This window comes from Triticum dicoccoides, chromosome 3A, assembly GCF_002162155.2.
Source record: "Triticum dicoccoides isolate Atlit2015 ecotype Zavitan chromosome 3A, WEW_v2.0, whole genome shotgun sequence".
Classification (NCBI taxonomy): domain Eukaryota; kingdom Viridiplantae; phylum Streptophyta; class Magnoliopsida; order Poales; family Poaceae; genus Triticum; species Triticum dicoccoides.
In genome coordinates this window covers 157,648,389-157,675,409 of record NC_041384.1, presented here as the reverse complement: position 1 = coordinate 157,675,409, position 27,021 = coordinate 157,648,389, and positions in this window count along the sequence as shown.

The window sequence follows — 27,021 nt, the reverse complement described above, 5'->3', positions numbered from 1 at the left end:
ATTGTATTTCCTTGTTGCAATCCGTGCTAAAATCTCCTCACGCTTATAGTAAAAATAAAGCGTTTACTAAACATATCATTGATGCCTTGATGCAATCTTATGAAGAAAAACTTGAATTGGAAGTTTCTATCCCTAGAAAATTTATGATGAGTGGGAACCAACTATTAAAATGAAAATTAAAAATTATGAGTTTTATGCTTTTTGTGATTTGGGTGCTAGTGTCTCTACTATTCCCAAAACTTTGTGTGATTTACTAGATTTCCATGATTTTGATGATTGCTCTCTAAACTTGCATCTTGCGAATTCCACTATTAAGAAACCTATGGTAAGAATTAATGATGTTCTTATTGTTGCTAATAGGAATTATGTGCCCGTAGATTTTATCGTTCTTAATACAGATTGCAATCCTTCTTGCCTTATTATTCTCGGTAGACCTTTCCTTAGAACGGTTGGTGCAATTATTGATATGAAGGAATGGAATATTAGATTTCAATTTCCATTAAAAAAGGGCATGGAACACTTCCCTAGAAAGAAAATAAAATTACCATATGAATCTATCATGAGAGCCACTTATGGATTGCCTACCAAAGATGGCAATACCTAGATCTATTCTTGCTTGTTATGCCTAGCTAGGGGCGTTAAACGATAGCGCTTGTTGGGAGGCAACCCAATTTTATTTTTATTCCTTGCTTTTTGCTTCTGTTTAGTAATAAATAAATTATATAGCCTCTGTTTTGGTTGTGTTTTTTGTGTTTAATTAGTGTTTGTGCCAAGTAGAACCGTTGGGAAGACTTGGGGAAAGTCTTTGAACTTGCTGTAAAAAACAGAAACTTTAGCGCTCACGAGAACTGCTGTCATTTTTATTTGGAAAGTTCTATTTAGTTAATTATTTTTGAAGATTATTAATAGATAAATTCCTCACGCCCAGACATTTATTTTAGAATTTTTGGTGTTCCAGATCTTGCGCTAGCTACAGATTACTACAGACTGTTCTGTTTTTGACAGATTCTGTTTTTCGTGTGTTGTTTTCTTATTTTGATGAATCTAAGGCTAGTAAAATAGTTTATAGTCCATAGAGAAGTCGGAATACAGTAGGTTTAACACCCATATAAATAAATAATGAGTTAATTACAGTACTTTGAAGTGGTATTTTGTTTTCTTTCGCTAACAGAGCTCATGAGTTTTCTACTTTAAGTTTTGTGTTGTGAGTTTTTCAAGTTTTGGGTAAAGATTTGATGGATTATGGAACAAGGAGTGGCAAGAGCCTAAGATTGGGGATGCCCATGGCACCCCCAAGATAATCTAAGGACACCTAAAAGCCAAAGCTTGGGGATGCCCCGGAAGGCATCTCCTCTTTCGTCTACTTCTATCGGTAACTTTACTTGGAGCTATATTTTTATTCACCACATGATATGTGTTTTGCTTGGAGCGTCTTTTATGATTTGAGTCTTTGCTTATTAGTTTAACACAATCATACTTTCTGTACACACCTTTTGAGAGAGCATACATGATTTGGAATTTGATAGAATACTCTATGTACTTCACTTATATCTTTTGAGCTTTATAGTTTTGCTCTAGTGCTTCACTTATATCTTTTAGAGCACGGTGGTGGATTTGTTTTATAGAAACTATTGATCTCTCATGCTTCACTTAGATTATTTTGAGAGTCTTAATAGCATGGTAATTTGCTTAAAATCCTAATATGCTTGGTATGCAAGATTAATAATAAAACTTTTGTATGAGTGTGTTGAATACTAAGAAGAAATTGATGCTTGATAATTGTTTTGAGATATGAGGATGGTGATATTAGAGTCATGCTAGTTGAATAGTTGTGAATTTGAGAAATTCTTGTGTTAAAGTTTGTGATTCCCGTAGCATGCACGTATGGTGAACCGTTATGTGATGAAGTCGGAGCATGATTTATTTATTAATTGTCTTCCTTATGAGTGGCGGTCGGGGACGAGCGATGGTCTTTTCCTACCAATCTATCCCCTAGGAGCATGCGCGTAATACTTTGCTTTGATAACTTCTAGATTTTTGCAATAAGTATATGAGTTCTTTATGACTAATGTTGAGTCCATGGATTATACGCACTTTCCTTCCTTCCAGCATTGCTAGCCTCTCTAATACCGCACACTTTTCGCCGGTACCATACACCCACCAAATACCTTCCTCAAAACAGCCACAATACCTATCTATCATGGCATCTCCATAGCATTCCGAGATATATTGCCATGCAACTTTCCACCGTTCCTTTCATTATGACACGCTCCATCATTGTCATATTGCTAGCATGATCATGTAATTGACATCGTATTTGTGGCAAAGCCACCGTTCATAATTCTTTCATACATGTCACTCTTGATTCATTGCACATCCCGGTACACCGCCGGAGGCATTCATATAGAGTCATATTTTGTTCTAAGAATCGAGTTGTAATTCATGAGTTGTAAGTAAATAAAAGTGTGATGATCATCATCATTAGAGCATTGTCCCAGTGAGGAAAGGATGATGAAGACTATGATTCCCCCACAAGTCGGGATGAGACTCCGGACGAAAAAAATATATATATAAAAAAAGAGGCCATAAAAAAAGAGAAAGGCCCAAATAAAAAAATATGAGAGAAAAAGAGAGAAGGGACAATGTTACTATCCTTTTACCACACTTGTGCTTCAAAGTAGCACCATGATCTTCATGATAGAGAGTCTCTCATTATGTCACTTACATATACTGGTGGGAATTTTTCATTATAGAACTTGGCTTGTATATTCCAATGATGGGCTTCCTCAAAATGCCCTAGGTCTTCACGAGCAAGCGAGTTGGATGCATACCCACTTAGTTTCTTTTGAGCTTTCATATACTTATAGCTCTAGTGCATCCATTGCATGGCAATCCCTACTCACTCACATTGATATCTATTGATGGGCATCTCCATAGCCCGTTGACACGCCTAGTTGATGTGAGACAATCTTCTCCCTTTTTGTCTTCTCCACAACCACCATTCCATTCCACCTATAGTGCTATATCCATGGCTCACGCTCATGTATTGCGTGAAGATCGAAAAAGTTTTGAAAATGTCAAAAGTATGAAACAATTGCTTGGCTTGTCATCGGGGATATGCATGATTTAAATACTTTGTGTGGTGAAGATAGAGCATAGCCAGACTATATGATTTTGTAGGGATAGCTTTCTTTGGCCATGATATTTTGAGAAGACATAATTGCTTTGTTAGTATGCTTGAAGTATTATTATTTTTATATCAATATGAACTTTTGTCTTGAATCTTTCGAATCTGCATATTGATACCACAATTAAGAAGATTTACATTGAAATTATGCCAAGTAGCACTCCGCATCAAAAATTCTATTTTTATCATTTACCTACTCGAGGACAAGCAAGAATTAAGCTTGGGGATGCTTGATACGTCTCCAACGTATCTATAATTTTTGATTGCTCCATGCTATATTATCTACTGTTTTCGACATTATTGGACTTTATTATCCACTTCTATATTATTTTTGGGACTAACCTATTAACCGGAGGCCCAGCCCAGAATTGCTGTTTTTTGCCTGTTTTAGGGTTTCGAAGAAAAGGAATATCAAACAGAGTCAAAACAGAATGAAACCTTCGGAAACGTGATTTTCTCATCAGATAAGATCCAGGAGACTTGGACCCTCCGTCAACAAAGCCACGAGGTGGTCACGATGGTAGGGGTGCCCCCCTAGGGTGCCCCCCTGCCTCGTGGGCCCCTCGAAGCTCCACCGACGTACTTCTTCCTCCTATATATATCGACATACCCCCAAACGATTGGGAACGGTGCCAAAAACCTAATTCCACCGCGTCAACGTTCTGTATCCACAAGATCCCATCTCGGGGCCTGTTCCGGAGCTCCGCCGAAGGGGGCATCGATTAGTATGCTTGATGAAGGGTGAGTAGTTTACTTCAAACCTACGGGTCCATAGTTAGTAGCTAGATGGCTTCTTCTCTCTTTTTGGATCTCAATACAATGTTCTCCCCCTCTCTCATGGAGATCTATTCGATGTAATCTTCTTTTTGCGGTGTGTTTGTTGAGACCGATGAATTGTGGGTTTATGATCAAGTCTATCTATGAATAATATTTGAATCTTCTCCAAATTCTTTTATGTATGATTGGTTATCTTTGCAAGTCTCTTTAAATTATCAGTTTGGTTTGGCCTACTAGATTGGTTGTTCTTGCCATGGGAGAAGTGCTTAGCTTTGGGTTCGATCTTGCGGTGTCCTTTCCCAGTGACAGAAGGGGCAGCAAGGCATGTATTGTATCGTTGCCATCAAGGATAACAAGATGGGATTTTTATCATATTGCATGAAACTATCCCTCTACTTCATGTCATCTTGCTTAAGGCGTTACTCTGTTTTTAACTTAATACTCTAGATGCATGCTGGATAGCGGTCGATGAGTGGAGTAATAGTAGTAGATGCAGAATCGTTTCGGTCTACTTGTCTCGGACGTGATGCCTATATACATGATCATACCTAGATATTCTCATAACTATGTTCAATTCTGTCAATTGCTCAACAGTAATTTGTTCACCCACCGTAGAATACTTATGCTCTTGAGAGAAGCCACTAGTGAAACCTATGGCCCCCGGGTCTCTTTCTCATCATATCAATCTCCATCACTTTATTATTGCTTTGCTTTTACTTCATTTACTTTGCATCTTTATACCAAAAATACCAAAAAATATTATTTATCATCTCTATCAGATCTCACTTTTGTAAGTGACTGTGAAGGGATTGAGAACCCCTAAGCGCGTTGGTTGAGTCGAGCTATTGTTTTTGTGTAGGTACGAGGGACTCGAGCGTAGCCTCCTACTGGATTGATACCTTGGTTCTCAAAAACTGAGGGAAATACTTACGCTACTTTGCTGCATCATCCCTTCCTCTTCGGGAAATCCAACGCAGTGCTCAAGAGGTAGCAATTATCAACACAATGGTCTCTTGGAGATCCATATGATGTAAGTCCTTTTGCAGTGTGTTTGTTGGGATCGGATGAACTTTGAGTTTATGATCAGATCTATGTTTTTATCCATGAAAGTTATTTGAGTCTTCTTTGATCTCTTATATGCATGCTTACTTATAGCCTCGTATTTCTTCTTCAATATTTGGGTTTTGTTTGGCCAACTTGATCTATTTATCCTGCAATGGGAAGAGGTGCTTTGTAGTGGGTTCGATCTTACAGTGCTTGATCCGAGTGACAGAAGGGGAACCGACACATATGTATCGTTGCTACTAAGGATAACAAGATGGGATCTATATCTTCACAATAGATAAACGGATCTTGTCTACATCATGGCATCATTCTTATTGCATTACTTCGTTTTTTCATGAACTTAATACACTAGATGAATGTTGGATAGCGGTCGATGTGTGGAGTAATAGTAGTAGATGCAGGCAAGAGTCGGTCTACTAATCTTGGACGTGATGCCTATATAGTGATCATTTCCTGGATATCGTCATGATTATTTGAAGTTCTATCAATTGCCCAATAGTAATTGTTTTCCCACTGTTTGCTATTTTTCTTGAGAGAAGCTACTAGTGAAACCTACGACCCTTGGGTCTCTTTTCATCATATTTTCCTTTGTGATCTATTTTCCTTTGCACTTATTTTTAAATCTATTAAACCAAAAATACAAAAATACCTTGCTGAAATTTATTTGTTCCGCGATCTATTTATCCTATCTACCACTTTTACCTCACGTTATTTGCCCATCTTGAGGCGCCGTACCCGAAAGGGATTGACAACCCCTTTAACACGCCGGGTTGCGAGTATTTGTTATTCGTGTGCAGGTGTTGTTTACATGGTGTGAGGAGGTTCTCCTACTAGTTCGATAACCTTGGTATCATCACTAAGGGAAATACCTACCGTCGCTATACTGCATCATCCCTTCCTCTTTGGCGAAATACCGACGTAGCTCTAGCAGACATTGAAAGGAATTTCTGGCGCCGTTGCTGGGGAGGATCTTCAACATCAACCATGTTCCTAATCAAAAATCTCATCTCCTTTCAATTTACATTACTTTCCATTTGCCTCTCATTTTCCTCTTCCCCACTTCACAAAAATTTGCCCTTTTATTTGCCCTCTTTTTCATTCACCATTTTCTCGTCAGATCTGTTTTTCGCGTGCAGTCTTGTTATCACTTTTTGTCGTTATGGATTTCTCTTCTTCTATTGCGTGCACCCCCGAGAACGAGGTTCTCAACTTCAAACAAAGGGGAGGAGAAAATATAAAAGATGCTTGGTACAGGATTTGCAATGCTCATAATAGATCTATCCATAAGCAATCTACCGTTGTTCTTCTTCGTTGTTTTTATGTGGGCATTACCACTTGGTAGAAATTCGTCCTTGGATACGATTACCGTTGGGAATTTCTTGATGTGTCCTTCTCTTGATGCTTTTAATGCTTTGGGAAATTTAGTGGGTTCACCACCACTAGTGATCAATGAAACAATATTGTCTCTCGATCATGTTATGGAAAGACTAGATGGTATTGAAAAGAAAATGCTTACCGTAGAACATATTGAAAACTTGGATAAAAAATGCAAAGTTATGCTACTAAGGTTGGGTCAAAAGCGGGAGACATTTTTAAGTTGCTAAACGAAAAAGGAACTATAATTCATGAAAGAATCGAAGAAAGCTCGTCTAGGATTGATAAACTAGAAGAATTTTTTTCTAATCTAGGTACGGCTTTTGCTTCCGCTAAAACTCCCATGAAAATTAGCAAGACTACTCAAGTCACTAAAAACAAAGATGCAACTTCTAGCAATGATAAAGGAGATCTTAAGATGATTAGTATCCATCCCAACTTCATTGAAGTCATAAGAGACCCTTTTTGCGAAAATAAGTTTTTCAATTTCATGCCTAGAAGTATTGTCGCTGAGAATTTATACGCAAAATCCTTGAAAAATCCTAATTGTTCGATCAAAGAATTGGACAAGGATGACAAAACCTATATCCTACGCGTTATGCCTAGCTAGGGGCGTAAAATGATAGCGCTTATTGGGAGGCAAACCAATGAATAAAATTTATTTTTGCTTTTTGCTTTATGTTCTTGTGTGTTAGCACAATTATGCTACTGTTATTATTGTGTTCTTTGTGTTTTAATTAGTGTTTGTGCCAAGTAAGGCCTTTGGGAAGACTTGGGTGAAAGTTGATTTGATCTTGCTGAAAAACAGAAACTTTTGCGCTCACGAGATTATTTCATTTTAACAGAAGAGTGATTTCGAGTTGATTCTTTTTACAAAAGATTAATAGACAAATTCCTCACATCCACCTATTTATTTCGGAATTTTTGGAGCTACATAAGTATTCGAAATATTCAGATTGCTATAGACTATTCTGTTTTTAACAGATTCTGTTTTCTTTGCATTGTGTGCTTGTTTTGATGATTCTATGGTTTTATTTGATGAGTTTTTGCCATAGGAAAGTTGGAATACCATATATATAATGTAAAACCAAAATAAGAATAGGTTTGCTACAATACTTATAGTAGTGGTTTGGTTTGTTATACTAACGGATCTCACGAAGATTTTGTTTGAGTTTTGTGTGATTGAAGTTTTCAAGTGTTGGGTGATCTTACGATGGATGAAGGAATAAGGATTAGCAAAAGGCTAACCTTGGGGATGCCCAAGGCACCCCAAGATAATATTCAAAGAAGTAGCAAGCAACTAAGCTTGGGGATGCCCCGGAGTGGCATCCCTGCTTTCTTCTAACAACCATTAGTATTTTACTTGAAACTATATTTTTATTCGTCACATAATATGAGTTTTGCTTGGAGCGTCTTGTATGATATGAGTCTTTTCTTGTTTTGTTTTGTGTTTTAAGTGTTGAATCCTTGCTATACACACCCTTTTTAGAGAGCCAAAAATTATGCTATGCTTGCTCCTATGCTTCACTTAAATTTTTAGAGCCATGGATTTGCTCTAGTGCTTCACTTATATCTTTTTGAGCATGGTGTGCTTTGTTATTTTTGAAGAAATGCTCTCATGCTTCAGTTAGATTTATTTGGGAGTTAGTAAGTTTTTAGAAATTCTCTCTTGATTCACTTAGATTATTTTGAGAGAAAGAAAAAATTATGCTCATGATCTTCACATATATTTGTTTGAGCTTATGAAAAGCAACATATGAAAATAGTCCCAAAGTGATAGATATTCAAGGAGGATATAATAAAGACTTTCATGAAGATCATTGGACAAAATAAAATTGATTCTTAGTAATGGTTTTGAGATATGGTGATATGATATGTGAGTTATGTTGATGAGTAATTGTGCTTTAGTAAGAATATTGATGTTAAGGTTTGTGATTCCCTATGCAAGCACGAAAGTCAATAGTTATGCAATGAAATTTATATCCTCCTTATGGTGCATTATTCGGTGTTACTTATGCTTAATGCTTGGGTATGAGATTTTTCGCTTTTTGGTTGGTCGCTTCTCAATATTTTTGCTAGTCTTCATTTTGTACTAAGTATGATCACTACTTGTGCATGCAAAACCCTTTAAACCAGTTTTGCCGTATGAGTCCACTATACCTACCTATATGCGGTATTTCCATGCCATTCTAAGCAAATTTTCATGTGCATCTCTAATTTTCAAAATAAATTTCTCTTTTGTGTGCTCTACCGCTCGCGAGGCAATGAAGGGTGACCAATATTTTCCTTGCTAGATGTGTTATTCTCACGATGAGTGTTTATTCACTTGTCATTGCACGAGAGTACGACAAAGGTATTAGGGATGCCAAGTACTGAAATGAAAAATGAATTTACTTTATGTTGTCAAATAATAAATTCCTTGGAAAGTGTTGGTATGGAGGGCAACCGTGGATTCGGCTAGCCATGGAAAGTGAAAGTAATGGTGGAAAAAGGAATAAACTTTATTTTCTGTTTGGGAACCCCCTAGGATGTATCTAGCATGGCAAGTGTTGTGATGCTCCAAATCGTTTTCGTTGGTGGGAATAGTATGCCTCTCAAAAATATTTTTATCTCTCAGTTTAAGCTTTGAGCTCTGGCTCCTCTACAAATCCCTACTTCCCTCCGCGAAGGGCCTTTCTTTTACTTATGTAATTTTTATTTTGAATTTGAGTCCCCATCTTCTCTCATAAAGCACCAACTAAGGGGCACTATGATAGTATTTGAGCATTGTGTGTAGCTAATATTCGAGTGTGTTTCATGAATGGATCAATGGTTGAGCATGATGGGCTAGGGATAACTTGCTTTAGTGTTGATATTTTGAAAGACATGGTTGCTTGTTGATATGCTTGAGCATTAAAGTCTTCATGTCAAAACTAGACTATTGCTTTGAATCATATAAAAGTCCATATGTCCATGCTATAAAGAAAAGAAATGTGATGAACATGTTAGGCAACATTCCACATCAAAATTCTGTTTTTTATCATTTACCTACTCGAGGACGAATAGGAATTAAGCTTGGGGATTCTCCAATGTATCTATAATTTTTGATTGTTCCATGCTGTTATATTATCATTCTTGGATGGTTTACAATCATTTTATATCATTTTTGGTACTAACCTATTGACATAGTGTCCAGTGCCACTTGCTGCTTTCTTTATGTTTTTTACATCGCAGGAAATCAATATCAAACGGAGTCCAAACGCAGCAAAACTGCTGGAGGATTTTTTTGGGCCAGAAGACGTCAAGTGGGCCAAGAAAGCACCTGGGGGTGGCTCGAGGGGAGCAGCACCTACTAGGGCACGCCAGGAGGCCCAGGTGTGCCCTGGTGGGTTGTGCCCACCTCGGGTGCCCCCTGAACCGCCTCTTTGCTCTATAAATACCCCAATATTCCAGAAACCCTTGGGGAGTCGACGAAAATAAATTCCAGCCGCCGCAGAGTCCAGAACCACCAGATCCAATCTAGACACCATCATAGAGGGGTTCACCACTTCCATTGGTGCCTCTCCGATGATGCGTGAGTAGTTCTTTGTAGACCTACGGGTCCGTAGTTAGTAGCTACATGGCTTCCTCTCTCTCTTGATTATCAATACAATGGTCTCTTGGAGATCTATATGTTGTAAGTCCTTTTGCGGTGTGTTTGTTGGGATCCGATGAACTTTGAGTTTATGATCAGATCTATGTTTTTATCCATGAAATTTATTTGAGTCTTCTTTGATCACTTATATGCATGATTTATTATAGCCTCGTATTTCTTCTCTGATATTTGGGTTTTGTTTGGCCAACTTGATCTATTTATCTTGCAATGGGAAGAGGTGCTTTGTAGTGGGTTCGATCTTACGGTGCTTGATCCCAATGATAGAAGGGGAACCAGCACATATGTATCGTTGCTACTAAGGATAACAAGATGGGATCTATATATTTGCAATAGATAAATGGATCTTTTCTACATCATGTCATCGTTCTTATTGCATTACTCTATTTTTTCATGAACTTAATACGCTAGATGCATGCTGGACAGCCATCGATGTGTGGAGTAATAGTAGTAGATGCACGCAAGAGTCGGTCTACTAATCTTGGATGTGATGCCTATATAATGACCATTGCCTAGATATCGTCATGATTATTTGAAGTTCTATCAATTGCCCAACAGTAATTGTTTTCCCACCGTTTGCTATTTTTCTCGACAGAAGCCACTAGTGAAACCTACGGTCCCCGGGTCTCTTTTCATCATATTTTCCTTTGCGATCTATTTTCCTTTGCATTTATTTTCATATCTATTAAGCCAAAAATACAAAAATACCTTGCTGCAATTTATTTGTTCCGCGATCTATTTATCCTATCTACCACTTTTACCTCATGTTATTTGCCCATCTTGAGGCGCCGTACCCAAAAGGGATTGACAACCCCTTTAACACATCGGGTTGTGAGTATTTGTTATTTGTGTGCAGGTGCTATTTACATGGTGTGAGGAGGTTCTCCTACTGGTTCGATAACCTTGGTCTCATCACTGAGGGAAATACCTACCGTCACTATACTGTATCATCCCTTCCTCTTTGGGGAAATACTGACGTAGTTCTAGCAGACATCGCGTATCAACATCCCCAAGCTTGATTCTTGCTTGTCCTCGAGTAGGTAAATGATAAAAACAAAAAATCTGATGTTGAATGCTACCTAGCATGTTTATCTTGTAATCTCTTTTATGGTACACATTTTGAGAAACGATGAAGTAATTGATATCAACATAATAATATCCATGAATAGAAGAATATAGTCAATACTTTTTCAAGATATACGATGATTGACGAGTGTTATCCCTACTCTTTATCATGTAAGCGTGGCATGACTGCGCCTTCTGTAACAGCCTAGATTTTGGCCCTTTTCTTTTTCTTTTGATTTATTTGGTTTTTGCTCTATTTTTCTTTTTGGAGTGGTTCTGTGGCCTTGCCACCTGGGAAATCATCCTCATTCCCCCTCCCAAGTGGCTAGTAATTCTCAAAACCTTGCCAAGATCATGTCACTTCACTCCTTGACCAAACCCTAAAATTCTTTTCTAGGGAATATTCCTTTTTCATTAAAGGAATGACCCTATCTGCCCTAGGTTGTGAAGCAACATATATTTCTATCCATCCAAAAATCCCCAAATAATTCTCATAATTCCTTTGGGTCATATGTAGCTCAAATATGTCCAAACATTTCCTTGGCCAGTTCAAAAATATTTCCCCAATATTCCTTTTTCTATTCTACCCTGAATGGCACTTTGTGAAGGAAGTGTCATTTATATTTTTCCTAGTGGCTCCCAACCTTTTTGGGCATGCTTATATGTCCAAATAATTAACTCATGCACAAGTTCAACTTTATTTGCCTAGCCAATCTTCCTCAGTGAATTTTCAAAGTTTCTGCCAGGCAGAAGGTTTTGTGAAGGAAGTACTAGCTAGGAGTATCCAAATGAGTTGAAATTTTGCACACTCCTTAATGTGCTCATATTAATCCCCTCCACCTAGTCGCAGCCCCATCCAATCATCTATGTGAACACAGGAGCAAATCTTTGATTCTGGCAATATTTTCAAGTTGTGAAGCAAGTGCATTTTATATTGCTTCGAAAATCCTGATAAATTATCTGATCGTTCTCCTACCCATAAAACATCTCTCCACCCAATTTGGAAACATTTAATTGAGCCATTTGATCACCAAAATTATTTCAAGTTTCTGGACAAAATGATGTTTATGAAGCAAGTGCCATTTTGGCTTGTCCATTTGGCATGAGCTTTTTACAGCATCTTCATATGTCCAAATAATAAAGCTTTACCCAATCTTAGCCCAAGTTGCTTCTCCAGGTGAGTGCATCATCCAAATTTAGTTTCTGACCAGATTTGGCAGTTGCAAAGCAACTATATTAAATCTTGGTTCAAATCCCCTCAAAACCTCCAGGACTGTAGTCCTTCGATAGATAAACCTCCCAGACAACCCCATTTACCCCAATCAAGTTCATGTTGATCAGCAGTTCTTTGCCAGGTTTGATGTAGTAAACTTCAGAGCTTAGTTACAATTTAACCATAGAGTCTTTAACCAAGTTACTATCTCAGTTGCAACCTCCCTAGGAAGGACAAGCCCCTAGATATCAGTTGGCATAGCTTGTGGCACTGTTTGCACCAGTGCACACGGTGACCACCGTTTTGGCATGCCATGAGCGTGTCCAGAACGTTGCTTTGCTAGGCCCCTCATCTGCTCGTCGTCTTAGCATGCATAAGCATGTCCCTTGGCTTCATCTCATCATCGCAGTTCCTCTAGACCCATCTCCCCCTCCTGCAGCTTCCTCACAAACGCAAACCACCGCGCGCCCACGGACGTACAATAGAGATTTGGCGCTGCTCGTCACCGTCGTCTTCCTCCCTGTGCTCCCTTGGCCGTCTCCTCCCCGTGAGAACCTCCACTACTCCTCCTGCGTCGTCTACCTTCGAGCTCGTGAGCGTGGGCATGCGTCTGCGGCGCAGGACACACATCTGTGGCGGTGCCAGCTCGGCCTCCTTCCCCGCTGGCTATTTGAGCCCTCCCCCGAGCCCTCCGAGTTCACCACTAGCCTCCTGCACTTCCTCTAGCCTCCCCTGACCACTTCATCGAGCTCGAGATGCCCTCCATGACCGCCGGCCATGCTCGACTAAATTCTCTCAACACCGAGCTCGTTCCTCTCCCCCTCCACCACCAGAGGCATCCACCACCCCCTAGAAGCCTCCCCGCCGTGCCCCTCCTCCTTTGTTGGCCTCTGGCCGCGGTCCCCATCTGCGCCCAACGCCGCAGTCTGCCATGCTCGTGGCAGCCACTGCTCTGGTCTTGCGCGGCGTGCGCGAAACCCCTGGATAGCTGCGCCTCGGTCCTCTGAGCACTCTGGTAGCCAGAACTCCGCCGGAGGTGGCAGGAGTCACCCGGGGCAATCGCTGGCGCCGGCGCCCCTCCCAACGCTCCTCCCTCTGCTCTGCCCTGCATTGGGAGGAAGAAGAGGAGGAGTGGGAGGAGAGAGAGGAGGGGGTTGACCAGGCGCGGGCCCCGCGCGCCAGCCCTTCAGCCATTAACCCGGCCAGCCCACGTGGATAAGCGACGGGCCCTGATACGTCTCCAACGTATCTATAATTTTTTATTGCTCCATGCTATATTATCTACTGTTTTGTACTATATTGGGCTTTATTTTCCACTTTTATATTATTTTTGGGACTAACCTATTTACCGGAGGCCCAACCCAGAATTGCTATTTTTTGCCTATTTCAGTGTTTCGAAGACACGGAATTTCAAACGGAGTCCAAACGGAATAAACCTTTCTGGAACATGATTTTCTTCCCGAATTTGACCCAGGAGACTTGGACCCTATGCCAAGGAAGCTTCGAGGTGGGCACGAGGTAGGGGGGCGCACCCTATACCCCCAGGCGCGCCCCCACCCTCGTGGGCCCACCGAAGCTCCACCGACGTACTACTTCCTCCTATATATACCTACGTACCCCCAAACGAACAGATACGGAGCCAAAAACCTAATTCCACCGCCACAACTTTATGTAGCCACGAGATCCCATCTTGGGTCCTGTTCCGAAGCTCCGCCGGAGAGGGCCATCATCACGGAGGGTTTCTACATCATCATAGCCTCTCCGATGAAGTGTGAGTAGTTTACCTCAGACCTTCGGCTCCATAGTTTTTAGCTAGATGGCTTCTTCTCTCTTTTTCAATCTCAATACAAAGTTCCCCCCTCTCTTGTGGAGATCTATTCGATGTAATCTTCTTCTTTTTTGCGGTGTGTTTGTTGAGACCGATGAATTGTGGGTTTATGATCAAGTCTATCTGTGAATAATATTTGAATTTTCTCTGAATTCTTTTATGTATGATTGGTTATCTTTGCAAGTCTCTTAGAATTATTAGTTTGGTTTGGCCTACTAGATTGTTTTTTCTTGCCATGGGAGAAGTGCTTAGCTTTGGGTTCGATCTTGCGGTGTCCTTTCCCAGTGACAGAAGGGGCAGCAAGGCACGTATTGCATCGTTGCCATCGAGGATAACAACATGGGGTTTATTTCATATTGCATGAATTTATCTCTCTACATCATGTCATCTTGCTTAAAGCGTTACTCTGTTTTTAACTTAATAGTCTAGATGCATGCTGGATAGCGGTCGATGAGTGGAGTAATAGTAGTAGATGCAGAATCGTTTCGGTCTACTTGTCACGGACGTGATGCCTATATACATGATCATGCCTAGATATTCTCATAACTATGCTCAATTCTGTCAATTGCTCAACAGTAATTTGTTCACCCACCGTAGAATACTTATGCTCTTGAGAGAAGCCACTAGTGAAACCTATGTCCCTCGGGTCTATTCTCAATATATCAATCTCCATCACTTTAATCTTGCTTTGCTTTTTTACTTTGCCTTTTACTTTTCACTTTGCATCTCTATACCAAAAATACCAAAAATATTATATCTATCAGATCTCACTCTCGTAAATGACCGTGAAGGGATTGACAACCCCTAATCGCGTTGGTTGCGAGTAGCTATCGTTTTGTGTAGGTAAGAGGGACTTGGGCGTGGCCTCCTACTGGATTGATACCTTGGTTCTCAAAAACTGAGGGAAATACTTACGCTACTCTACTGCATCATCCTTTCCTCTTCGGGGAAATCCAACGCAAGCTCAAGAGGTAGCAAGAAGAATTTCTGGCGCCGTTGCCGGGGAGTCTATGCAAAAAGTCAACATACCAAGTACCCATCACAATCCCTATCTCTCACATTACATTAGTTGCCATTTGCCTCTCGTTTTCCTCTCCCCCACTTTACCCTTGCCATTTTATTTGCCCTCTCTTTCCCAATCTCCTTCTCCTTCTCCGCCTCTCTTTTCCGTTTGCCTTTTTCTTGCTTGCCTTTTGTTTGCTCGTGTGTTGGATTGCTTGCTTGTCGCTATGTCTGAAGTTGGGGAAGTTATCACCGATATGGGCGATAACAATGTCATAGAAAATTCTGATGCTCTGGCTGAAGAACCCCCTACCAATCATATAAAATGATTTCGAATAGGTAGTGGTAATATTATTGGAAAAGGAGTCATCCAAGATTTTTTTACTTGTGCCGGTGCTTTGCCCTCTTTGGGCGGTTCAATTCTTTATAGAACTAGTATTCTTGCGGATGCTATTGCCATGCTTATCGTTGAACTTGAAAGGCAATTTATGCATATGCACCCATCTATACAAAGAATTTTCCTAGAATTTTCTAATATCGAGCATTCTTCTGTTAAGCATGCCGCTACTATCTTTTTGGCTCATGAATTCAGATTTATAATAAAAGAATCCAAAGAAATATTTGCGCACTATAGGGTGGACGCTGGTCGTCCTCCCATAGAATCTATCCTCTTTGATCAAGAAGAAATTATGCGCTTTCAATCTCTTGACTATGTTGCTTTCAATGAAAACCATAGAAAAAGGTGCCGATCAATATTTTAATTGATAGAATCTCTGAACTTAATGATTTGGCTATTTGAAACAATGAGCTAGGATGCTCTCTTGAGTTTAGGCTCACAAGGTTCTGTCAAAAGAATGCTTATAATGATGAATTGGTTGTGCAATACGAAGGGCCGAAAGAGGAACCTATACCTCCTAAAATTGATCTTGGGGACCTCTGTCCTATTAAATTTAGCTCTTTTGATTACTTTTGCTTGCCTCAAAGAAAACTTGCTGCCGAACGTAGAGAATATGAAATGAGTTTCACCGATCTATCTTATTACTACGGCACAACCTAGATCTATCCTCGCTTTTATGCCTAGCTAGGGGCGTTAAACGATAGCGCTTGTTGGGAGGCAACCCAATTTTATTTTTAGTTTTTTTGTGTTTTTCTTTTGTTAAGGAATAAATAACCCATCTAACTTCTGTTTGGATGTGGTTTTATGTTTTAATTAGTGTTTGTGCCAAGTTAGACCTATTGGATCTTCTTGTGCCAAGTTAGACCTATTGGATCTTCTTGGATGATAGTTATTTGATCTTGCTGCAATTTCCAGAAACTTTGTGTTTAGTGGCCGAATTTTTAAAAATCACCAGAACGTGATAAAATACTGATTCCAGTTTCTGCTGATCAATAAACAAATTGTCTAGGTCGTCCAATTTTAGTAGATTGTTTGGAGTTCCAGAAGTTTGCTTTAGTTATAGATTACTACAGACTCTTCTGTTTTTGACAGATTCTGTTTTTCGTGTATTGTTTGCTTATTTTGATGAATCTATGGTTAGTAAAATAGTTTATAATCCATAGAGAACTTGGAATACAATAGGTTTAACACCAATATAAATAAAGAATGAGTTCATTTTAGTAACTTGAAGTGGTCTTTTGTTTTCTTTCTCTAACGGAGCTCACGAGATTTCTATTGAGTTTTGTGTTGTGAAGTTTTCAAGTTTGGGTGAATTCTTGTGATGGATTATGGAACAAGGAGTGGAAAGAGCCTAAGCTTGGGGATTCCCATGGCACCCCCAAGATAATCCAAGGATACCAAAAAGTCAAAGCTTGGGGATGCCCCGGAAGGCATCCCCTCTTTCGTCCACTTCCATCGGTAATTTACTTGGAGCTATATTTTTATTCACCAACATGATATGTGTTTTTCTTGGAGCGTCTTGTATTATTTGTGTCTTTGGTTGTCAGTGTGCCACAATCATCCTTGCTGTACACACCTTTTGAGAGAGCCATACATGAACTAGAATTTGATATAATATTGTATGTGCTTCACTTACATCTTTTGAGCTAAGTAGTTTTGGTCTATGTGCTTCACTTATATCTTTTGAGCGTTATAATTCCGCTCTATGTGCTTCACTTAGATATTTTAGAGAACGGTGGTGGATTTGTTTTAAAGAAACTATTGATCTCTCATGCTTCACTTAAATTATTTTGAGAGTCTTAATAGCATGGTAATTTTCTTAATAGTAACATGCTTGGTATTCAAGATTTGTGAAACTTTCTTTTGAGTGTGTTGAATACTAAGAAAAGTTGGATGCTTGATAATTGTTTTGAGATATGGAGGTAGTAATATCAAAGTCATGCTAGTAGAGTAATTGTGAATTTGAGAAGTGCTTGAGTTAAAGTTTGCAAGTCCCGTAGCATGCACGTATGGTAAACGTTATGCAACAAATTTGAAACATGAGGTCTTATTTGATTGTCCTTCTTATGAGTGGCGGTCGGGGACGAGAGATGGTATTCTCCTACCAATCTATCCCCCTAGGAGCATGCGCATAATACTTTGGTTTTTGATGGCTTGTAGATTTTTGTAATAAGTATATGAGTTCTTTATGACTAATGTTGAGTCCATGGATTATACGCACTCTCACCCTTCCATCATTGCTAGCCTCTATGGTATCGTGCATTGCCCTTTCTCACATTGAGAGTTGGTGCAAACTTCGCTGGTGCATCCAAACCCCGTGATATGATACGCTCTTTCACACATAAACCTCCTTATATCTTCGTCAAAACAGACACCATACCTACCTATTATGGCATTTCCATAGCCATTCCGAGATATATTGCCATGCAACTTTCCACCATCCAGTTTATCATGACACATTCATCATTGTCATATTGCTTAGCATGATCATGTAGTTGACATAGTATTTGTGGCAAAGCCACCGTTCATATTTTTTTCATACTTGTCACTCTTGATTCATTGCATATCCCGGTACACCGCCGGAGGCATCCATATAGAGTCATGCTTTGTTCTAGTATCGAGTTGTAATCATTGAGTTGTAAATAAATAGAAGTGTGATGATCATCATTCAATAGAGCATCGTCCCAAAAAAAGGCCAAAGAAAAAAAAGAAGGCCCCAAAAAAAGAGAAAATAAATAAAAAGGGGAAATGCTACTATCCTTTTTTCCACACTTGTGCTTCAAAGTAGCACCATGTTCTTCATATAGAGAGTCTCTTGAGTTATCACTTTCATATACTAGTGGGAATTTTCATTATAGAACTTGGCTTGTATATTCTAACAATGGGCCTCCTCAAGTGCCCTAGGTCTTCGTGAGCAAGCAAGTTGGATGCACACCCACTTAGTTTCTTTTGTTTAGCTTTCATACATTTATAGCTCTAGTGCATCCATTGCATGGCAATCCCTACTCCTTGCATTAACGTCAATCGATGGGCATCTCCATAGCCCATTGATTAGCCTCGTTGATGTGAGACTTTCTCCTTTTTGTCTTCTCCACATAACCCCCATCATTATATTCTATTCCACCCATAGTGCTATATCCATGGCTCACGCTCATGTATTGCGTGAAAGTTTATGAGTTTGAATTTATTAAGGTATGAAACAATTGCTTGGCTTGTCATCGGGGTTGTGCATGATGAGAGCATTCTTGTGTGACGAAAATGGATCATGACTAAACTATATGATTTTGTAGGGATGAACTTTCTTTGGCCATGTTACTTTAATAAAACATAATTGCTTTGTTGATTTTCTTGAAGTATTATTATTCTCTATATCAATATGAACTTTTGTCTTGAATCTCCCTAATCTGAATATTCATACCACAATTAAGATGATTTGCATTGAAATTATGCCAAGTAGCACTCCGCATAAAAAATTCTCTTTTTATCATTTACCTACTCGAGGACGAGCAGGAATTAAGCTTGGGGATGCCTGATACGTCTCCAACGTATCTATTATTTTTGATTGTTCCATGCTATATTATCTACTGTTTTGGACTATATTGGGCTTTATTTTCCACTTTTATATTATTTTTGGGACTAACCTATTAACCGGAGGCCCACCCCAGAATTGCTGTTTTTTTGCCTATTTCAGTGTTCCGAAGAAACGGAATATCAAATGGAGTCCAAACGGAATAAACCTTTCTGGAACGTGATTTTCTTCCCGAATATGACCCAGGAGACTTGGACCCTACGCCAAGGAAGCTTCAATGTGGGCACGAGGTAGGGGGCGCACCCTATACCCCTAGGCGCACCCCACCCTCGTGGGCCCATCGAAGCTCCACCGACGTACTTCTTCCTCCTATATATACCTACGTACCCCCAAACGAACAGATACGGAGCCAAAAACCTAATTCCACCGCCGCAACTTTCTGTATCCACGAGATCCCATCTTGGGGCCTGTTCCGGAGCTCCGCCGAAGAGGGCCGTCATCACAGAGGGTTTCTACATCATCATAGCCTCTCCGATGAAGTGTGAGTAGTTTACCTCCGACCTTCGGGTCCATAGTTATTAGTTAGATGGCTTCTTCTCTCTTTTTGGATCTCAATACAAAGTTCTCCCCCTCTCTTGTGGAGATCTATTCGATGTAATCTTCTTCTTTTTTGCAGTGTGTTTGTTGAGACCGATGAATTGTGGGTTTACGATCAAGTCTATCTATGAATAATATTTGAATCTTCTCTGAATTCTTTTATGTATGATTGGTTATCTTTGCAAGTCTCTTCGAATTATCAGTTTGGTTTGGCCTACTAGATTGGTTTTTCTTGCCATGGGAGAAGTGCTTAGCTTTGGGTTCGATCTTGCGGTGTCCTTTCCCAGTGACAGAAGGGGCAACAAGGCACGTATTGCATCGTTGCCATCGAGGATAACAAGATGGGGTTTATTTCATATTGCATGAATTTATCTCTCTACATCATGTCATCTTGCTTAAAGCGTTACTCTGTTTTTAACTTAATAGTCTAGATGCATGCTGGATAGCGATCGATGAGTGGAGTAATAGTAGTAGATGCAAAATCATTTCGGTCTACTTGTCACCGACGTGATGCCTATATACATGATCATGCCTAGATATTCTCATAACTATGATCAATTATGTCAATTGCTCAACAACAATTTGTTCACCCACCGTAGAATACTTATGCTCTTGAGAGAAGCCACTAGTGAAACCTATGGCCCCCGGGTCTATTCTCATCATATCAATCTCCATCACTTTAATCTTGCTTTGCTTTTTTACTTTGCCTTTTACTTTTCACTTTGCATATCTATACCAAAAATACCAAAAATATTATATCTATCAGATCTCACTCTCGTAAGTGACCGTGAAGGGATTGACAACCCCTAATCGCGTTGGTTGCGAGTAGCTATCGTTTTGTGCAGGTACGAGGGACTTGAGCGTGGCCTCCAACTGGATTGATACCTTGGTTCTCAAAAACCGAGGGAAATACTTACGCTACTCTACTGCATCATCCTTTCCTCTTCGGGGAAATCCAACGCAAGCTCAAGAGGTAGTAGGCCCCACATCCCGTGGGACCCGCATGTCAGCGACCCCAAGCCCCGGCCCCGCATTCGATGACATGGATAAGTGGACACGTATTCTGGTAAGTACGTTTTTAACTTCTGAAAGCGTATTTCCTTATATGCGTTTCTGCCTTATCCACTCAGGGACTTGTTTGTGATGATATTTTTACAGAAAAGTCCAGGATCTTCTACACCTCATAACTCCACAACAGTAACTCCGTTTGAGGTGAATCCAATGCTCACTTCTTCGTTTCATTGAGCTTGTTCTGATGGAACCACTTTCACCATGTTTTGACATTCTAAAAATGACCATTATGCCCTTGCCCTTATTTAGCCCCTTTGAGAGAGAAAGATTTCCGGCGATTCGTTCCGCGAGTTTCTTGCACTTTCTCCCGGTGATTTCTTCCACCCTAGGCAAGCCACACCCTCCATTTGCATCACTGTAATGCAGTGACATGGTTTAATCTATTTGAACTTGTTTAAAATATTGCTTTAGCTACATGACTCTGTGCATGGCATTTTCTCGGAGTATTATTTTGATCTTGCTGTTGCCATGCTATTTTTGGATTACTAGGAGTTATGTTTGTAGTTGATGAGTATCATGTTGTCATTGGAGTATTAGTGGCTGGTATTATGATTAGTTTCATGTTGGTATTTGGTATCATATTTTGGAGTACCGCTTTGAATGTCATGTTGCCTTTGGACTATTAGTGGTTAGTATGATTATCTTTATGATGATAGTTGATGTTCTATTGCTTGGAGTATTATTTTCGAAGATGGTGTTTACATGTGGATCTTAGTTGTATAGCTTGTTCTTGCATATTGGAGTAGTAGTATTATTGTTTTTAGACTCATCATGATAGTAGTGTTATGCTATCCTCGGAGTATTTTGGTATGATGATATTATGCTTGGATTATTTGTTGGATATTGCCATGACATGGATTATAGTCTGATAGTTGATATCGGAGTATCAGTTATCACAGTTATATTTTGGGGTTAAATTCCGTCATTAAGTTGGTCAAGTGCCACCGAACCGGGCTTTTCCAGTGCAAACACATTTGCCTTTTACGGGAAGGCCCTAATGCGATGCTATTGTCATGCCTCTCGCCGGTGCCTCCAACGAGGGAAGGTTATGCGCGGGCGCTACCCTAATCAGGCAGGATGGCATAAGCCTTGTGTGCTCGTAGTTGGTATTGAGAGCGCTTGTCCCTGTTTGGGACCGTTTTGCCATGATGGTGGCCGTTGGTGTCTGGGGTAGACATGGCCCCCCCCATGACTTAGCCAAGTGGGGAGTGAGTCAGAATGGACGGGAGAGTGTCATGGCAGTAGATCGGTTTTGTCAGAACACCGTTGGTCCACCTGAATGGGAGTGCGAGGCCATGAGTTCGGTGGTGTGGGTACAGTGCGCTACCTCTGCAGAGTGTGTGTGTTTAATCTATCGATAGCCGCATCCTGGGTCATGGGCATAAGTTCGTACTAGGTCACACCGTTCGATGAACACTCACATGAATGAATGGCTTATAGGTGATGTATATGTTGATATTGTGAGCTGTACCAGTTTGGTAGGATGATGATGGTGATGTTGGGATGATCTTGAGAAGGATCATTCAGTTTGTGATGTGGTCATGAGGTGATCATGTGGATGTTCCGTTTGTGATACGTGAGTGATCACCGTTTTGTTTTGATCATGAGGTGATCGAGATGGTATATTGCTTGGCCGGTTAGCCAAGTGTGAGATGGTTCATGTGGTACTTGAGATCTGAGATGATGGCTTATCAGTATTCTAGTATTTCATATCATGATTATTAGTTGCTTCATCATGGTAGCTGTTAATTTAATTAACCTGCTTAATGCTATGTTGTTGTCTTGCCTTGATGTTTTCGGTTGTTGTGAGCTTGCAAGTACATTCAATGTACTGACCTGGCGTGTCATGTCAGATTGCAGGTGATGCCGTGATTGCTTGATTTCTTGCCGTGGTTTTCGTTCGTGCGAGCTAGATCGTGTCCCATCTAGAGTCCCTACAGAGTGGAGTTCACTACCTTCATCGTTGTTCCGCTGCTAGAAGATTTCCGCTGCTACGAGTTGTTCCACTACTAGCATAGAGCAAGTGTAGTATCGTAGGTGTAGTGTCGCCGTGCTGATGTGCTTCTTTGTAACATCAGACCCTTGTATTATTATTCTTGTAATAAGGGATGATTTGTTCTATGTCAAGAAGTGCCATATTCCAGAGACTTCTCCTTGATCTCTGGGTTGGAATACGGGGCATTCCGGTTTCTCTGAGCCGGGGTGACACAGGTTTGGTATCAGAGCAGGTTTGGCTATAGGACGCCCTAATCAGTGCGAGCGGTAGAAATCGGTAGTATAAAGTCTGGCTTGTTTGTTGCATTTGGTTGATGCATTTGTTTGTTGCATAGCATGGATATAGCCTTATTATTTGATTCTAACGGTTTATCTAGTGAGTGTAGCTGGCATCGGTTCGGATCCACTACAGCTCAACCTTTGCATTTCTCCAGTTCCTCTTTCTTTCGGTGTTTGGTGCCATTTCTGTCCCAGCAGAGTGATGCCAATTGATCCCGACACTGTTTGCAAAAATGGTGCTCAGGTATCTCGCCGATGTCATTCTTTCAGCCCCACCTATCGTTTTGGTGATAGACATGCTTCTATCCCGGATCGTCCTTTTTATTTTGTTGTGTTGGAATATCAAGAAAGGGCAATGTCAGCAGCCTCAGTTTTCCCCGCTATCCTATTTCTTGGACGAGTATGGATCTTTTTCCGTCCGCTTGATAAGAATGTGGTTGCGACCTTCATGTCCCACTACATGATTACCGAGTGCGTCCTTGCCTCCGAGCTAGTCCAGGTTGCTACCTGGCTAAGCTAGCACATGGTGTAGCGCTGTTTACACCAACTCTTCCACACATATTTTCGTCCTCGTACACGTCATCACAGCATGCTAGATCGTAGAACCGGAGATCCCACGAGATTTGTGTGCTTAAGTAGGCATGCATATGTAACACCCTCGATGCGACTATATCTCCCACGTGTCGAGGCACGACTTAGAGGCATAATCGCATTGAAGGCATATGTCGCAAGTTAGGCAATCTTCACCACATCCCATGTAATATAAATCATAAAGGGGAGAGAACATAGTTGGCTTACACTCGCCACGTCAATCAAGTACATAAATAACATTACATCATCCAAACACTCATGGCCCGAATGCGACGCCAAAATAAAAGATAACCCAACAAGCGACACGGTCCCGATCACCCCCAACTGGGCACCACTACTGATCATCTGGAAAGGAAACATAGTAACGTTGAGAGTCTTCGTCCAACTCCCACTTGAGCTCATATGCGTCTCCTGGAGCAGAATCATCAGGCCCTGCATCTGGTGTAATAGTAATCTGTGAGCCACAGGGACTCAGAAATCTCGCACCCTCGCGATCAAGACTATTTAAGCTTATAGGTAAGGCAAGGTAAAAATATGTGGAGCTGCAGCAAGCGGCTAGCAAGTATGGTGGCTAACTTATTCGCAAAAGAGAGCGAGAAGAGGAGGCAAAGCGCGAGCGAGAAACTAGAGAGCAACCTGCGCAAGCATTACTCCAACACTGTGTCCGCTTCCCGGACGACGCCGAGAAGAGGCCATCACGGTAACACACTCAGTTGATTCATTTTAATTAAGTTAAGGTTCAAGTTATCTACAACCGGACATTAACAAATTCCCATCTGCCCATAACCGCGGGCACGGCTTTCGAAAGTTCAAATCCCTGCAGGGGAGTTCCAACTTAGCCCATGACAAGCTCTCATGGTCAACGAAGGAATAGACCTCCTCCCAAGACGTTCTGATCAGACTCGGTATCTCGGTTCTTCAAGACACTTCGACAGGTCAAAACAAGACCAGCAACACCGCCCGAATGTGCCGACAAATCCCGATAGGAGCTGCACATATCTCTTTCTCAGGGCACACTCAAATAGGTCAAGCTATGAGTAACACCAACCCTCGAGTTTCCCCGAGGTGGCCCCGCAGGCTGCCTGGTTCGGACCAACACTCAGAGGAGCACTGGCCCGGGGGGGTTTAAAATAAGATGACCCTCGGGCTCCGGAAACCCAAGGGAAAAGAGGCTAGGTGGCAAATGGTAAAACCAAGGTTGGGCATTGCTGGAAAAGCTTTAATCAAGACGAACTATCAAGGTGTTCCCATTATAACCCAACCGCGTAAGGAACGCAAAAATCCGGGAACATAACACCGATATGACGGAAACTAGGGCGGCAAGAGTGGAACAAAACACTAGGCGAGAGGCCGAGCCTTCCACCCTTTACCAAGTATATAGATGCATTAAGATAACATGGAAATAATATAATGATATCCCAACAAGTAAATAAATGTTCCAACAAGGAACAGCCTCCAATCTTCACCTGCAACTAGCAACGCTATAAGAGGGGCTGAGCAAAGCGGTGACATAGCCAATCAATGGTTTGCTAGGACAAGGTGGGTTAGAGGTTTGGCATGGAAATTTGGGAGGCTTGAAAGCAAATGGTAGGCATCGTAGCAATGACATAGGAAAAGAGCGAGCAAAACTAGCATAGTAAAGATAGTAGTGATTTCGAGGGTATGATCATCTTGCCTGCATAGTTGTCAGAGTTGACTGGATCCTCGAAAGCAAACTCAACGGGCTCCTCGTTAGCGAACTCGTATCCCGGCTCTACCCAAATAAGACAAACAAGCAACAAAGACACAATCAACCACGTGCAAACCCAAACAACACGATGCAAAGATGGTATGCTATGCGGGATGCGATGCGGGATGCATATGCAAGATGTGACAAGGAATGCATGAACCTGGCCCCAACATGGAAATCCAAGTGTGCCACTGGAAAGATGATATGAAATCGCTTGAAAATGATATAAAGAACGCCGGAATCGGAGTTACGGTTTGGAAATGGCAAGCGATTCAAAAATGACACCGGTCTGCGATTCACAGCAAGTAGCCATCTAAATGCAATGAGATGAACATGCTACAGCACCCAAACATGACAAAAAAATACATGGCAGGGATGCATTCGAGATGCTTAACAAAAGTCCAGCATTGAGCTATGGCCAAATCATCCATTAACAGGTTCAAACAAGCATGGCAAAAATGCATATGACAAACAGATCTCAGACTTAGTGAAATTAACACTTGTCTGGAATTTCAGATCAGGTAGCACACTTCGGAGAAACAAAACTACATGCTACAGGACCTGAACATGGAAAAGTAAAGCATGACATGGAGCTACTCAAATAGCTTAACAAAAGTCCCTTAGTGACCTTGAGCCAAAAGGGATCAGAAAATACAATTGCAAGCATGTCAACATGGCAAAAACATAATCAGTTTTCAGACTTAGTGAAAACTGGAGCATGCTGAAATATATCTCAAGTAGGCATGTTTACGAGCTCGATGCACTCACTACGTTGCAAGTCATGACAAGATAAGCATACATCCATCAAGAAGGCACAAAATGAAAGCTAGACATGGCAAGAACAATAGCATAGCATGCACGGATCAACTACAACATCATCGGTAAAATTGCAAACAAGTTGACAATCTGCCCAGTTTCACAAAGTAGCAAAAGTAGAGCTCGATTGACTCAAACTAGGGTGCTCCATAATTGCAAACAAAGACATGGATGGATAGAGCACTACAATATTAACAAAACATCCTTATTGATCATCCTCAAAAGAGGCATGGATCACTAGGGAACAACATGAACATATGGCATCATGAGATAGACAGGTCAAGGACTTAGTGGAAATGCTAAGTCCCTGAAAACAGAATTAACAAGTGCACCACTTTGCAAGCTTGTGCTAGTCACCACACACATCACAAAAATACATGGGTTGCACCTCTGGAAACATGACAAAACCCTTAACAAAACATATGTAGAGCATCAGGGCATATCATGCACACAATAATCATGGCAAAAATGACAAAAAGCTAAACGGAGTAGCGGATCTGACAATTATCTCAAGTAACCCTCTTCTAACAGCATTTCGGGCGTCAAGATGAACTCAAATGAAAATGATGCAATGCAATGAAATGATGTACTCTCTGAGATGAACATTTTGATATGCTATATGCATGAATCGGAGCTACGAATGCAAAGTCACGGGGCTATGAACATGAGCATATGGATCTGTGGAAACAGGGACTTAGAGAAAAAAAAACAACCCCGAGATCTAGGGTTTTGGTGGCATGTGGCCTGAGGCGGCTCCGGCGAGGACTGTAGCTCCGGCGAGGCGGTGGTGGCCGGGGCCGGCGAGATCCGGAGGCAGGGTGGCCGGATCCGTCGCCGGGCGCGGCGGGGCGACGAGGAGGAGGCGGCGGGCGGCG